The sequence below is a fragment of the Trichechus manatus genome, unplaced genomic scaffold, assembly GCF_000243295.1.
Source record: "Trichechus manatus latirostris isolate Lorelei unplaced genomic scaffold, TriManLat1.0 scaffold00086, whole genome shotgun sequence".
NCBI lineage: Eukaryota > Metazoa > Chordata > Mammalia > Sirenia > Trichechidae > Trichechus > Trichechus manatus.
This window is the reverse complement of record NW_004444022.1, coordinates 5,883,780-5,886,401: the sequence shown is the minus strand read 5'-3', so window position 1 is coordinate 5,886,401 and position 2,622 is coordinate 5,883,780.

Genomic DNA, 2,622 nt, shown 5'->3' with positions numbered 1-2,622 from the left:
ACAGAAAAATCCCATCAGATGACAAAATGGTGGACAATCAAACAATACTGGGAATCATGGCCTAGCCAAGTTGACACACATTTTGGGGGGACACAATTCAATACATAACACTACTCTCTCCAACCCTTTCACCAATTCTGACACCAACAGTCCCTCTCATGGCACTCTCTACTTCTCTGCTGGGTTCAATAATTTGTTGCAATGACTACACAGAACTCACAGACAGTAGTCATGATTATGGAATTTATTAGGGAAGTAGCAGGTTACAATTCAGGATCAGAAATGACTCAAGATACAGTTCTTTGATCAGGATAACCTCTTCTCAGCCATGCCTGCATGCAAGTCTCTCTTTTCCACCCTTGGCCCTCAGCCCCTCAGCCCAGCCTCTGCCTTGCTTGGGCAAGTGTTACAAATCTCTTTAGCTCTGCCAATAAGTGCCTGGGGGCACCCTACTCCACCAGTAAGCCCCTACCCAAAGGTGCTCAGCTCTCTTGCTCTGTGGGTCAGCAAGCCGAGCTCTGCTGACAGGTTCCCGAAGATACCCTACTCCACCAGGAAGCCTCCTGCCCGAAGGAGCTCAGCTCTCTTTCTCTGTGGGTTGGCATACCCACTGTAGCCACCTCGCTCCATGGGCCAGGAAGCCAACTGCGCCATCTTGCGCTAGTCTCCTGTTTCAAGTTCTCTGTTGCACTTGCCACTGCTTCTCGCCATCTCACACCATTACTGGTGTTGCAGTTCTCTGTCTCCTGGGCCTAGGAGGTTCTCAGCCCAGGAATCCAGGGTTCAAAGGACGCACTCCACTCCTAGCTCTTCTTGGTGGTAGTGGGTCCCCTCCCCCGACACTTGCTTCTCTCTCCTTTTATCTTATGTACGATAAAAGGTGTGACTCAAATAAGGCATGGCTTGAATAAGGGTAAAAGGGTGGTGACTAGGGTAATGGTGGTGACTTGAGTCACATCCTCTAGTAAGGCAGTGACTCAAGATACATCCCACCCTAATCCTGCCTCATCAACGTAACAGACAGCTCAGTCCCAAAAGGGACCATAGCCACAGACACAGAGGTTAGGATTTACAACGTATCACAAAATGGAGGATAATTACATCAGATCACAAAATGGAGGATTCCTACATCATTATATAACTGCCAAACCACTGAAAATCATGGCTCAGCCAAGCTGACATATAACCTTTAACCATCATAGATTCCATATACCTTATTTGCATAGTTTCACTCAATGATTGTCTGGGAGTCACAAAGACTATGTCTAGAAGGGCCATATGAAATAATTCAGTGTACTGCAGAGTCACACAATAAGACCAGGATGCTAAAAGGGAATGCAACAATAGGCTGCATTAATAAAAATATCACTCCAGTATAACAGAATGGAACTGTTATTTCCCATCAACTGAAAATACAATGAACGACTGCAGCTTCAATGCATTAAATTGTACTATGTTTTAGATTCATCATGGATTAATAGGTTTTTTTTCTGTTGCAGTTGTTTTCTACTGTGATGAAAATATACACAAGAAAACATTTGCCAATTCAACAGTTCCTACATGTATAATTCAATGACAGGGTTAATAGGTCTTTAAGCACTGGCTTGGAATTACAAAGACCAAAAGCAACATTTTTCAGCAGGGAAAAAAAAAAAGTATTCAAAGTTCTAAACAGCCAATTTACAAATAAACTTTGGAACACAACTCATTCACAAAGGGCTCCCTGAGAGTAGGTAGGTGCTTAAGGCCACGGCTCTTACACACAGCCACCCACTCCCCACTGTCAGCCTCTTATTTCACAGGAGGTGCTTGCTGGCTCTCAAACACAATTTGAAAAGATGGAGGTAATTAACATATTGATTTCCCAGCACTCTGAAGGCCACAAGCAGCACACACTCGGTCATGTTTCAAATGATGGAATGTGAAATTAAATTAAAGGACGCATCTGTGCTCAGCTCCTAACTGCCAGGCTAGTGGATGTTTTTAAGTAACAAAGAGAGGGAAGAGAAAGAAATGAGAAGAGGAAGAAGGACAAGCTGACAAACACAAGCGTGACAAAAGGGGGAGGGGCATTTGAGGGTTTTTTCCTGCATAGATGAAAGATAACAGTGTCTGTTAAATAAATCTCCATAATATAATATGAAATAAAAGTTAGCAAATTTGACAATATAGATAGAAGTTTTAAAAGCATTTCACTGACAACATTTCTGGCATCGGAAAATGTCGTACGTTGCTGTTATTAGATGCTGTTGAGTCGCTTCCGACTCACAATGACCCTATGTACAAGAGAAGGAAACACTGCCTGGTCCTACACCATCCTCACAATCATTGCTCTGTTTGAGCCCATCACGGCAGCCACTGTGTCAATCCAGCTCTTTGAGCTTCAAGTTCTCTTGGCTTTCAGTAAGTAAGTTGGGTCATCTGCATACCACAGGTTGTTAATGAGTATTCCTCCAACTTGATGTCGTGTTCTTCTTCATATAGTCCAGGTTCTCGGACTATTTGCTCAGCATACAGATTGAATAAGTATGGTGAAAGGATACAACCCTGATGCACACTTTTCTTGATTTTAAACCATGCAGTATCCCCTTGTTCTGTTCCAATGACTGCCTCTTGGTTTAC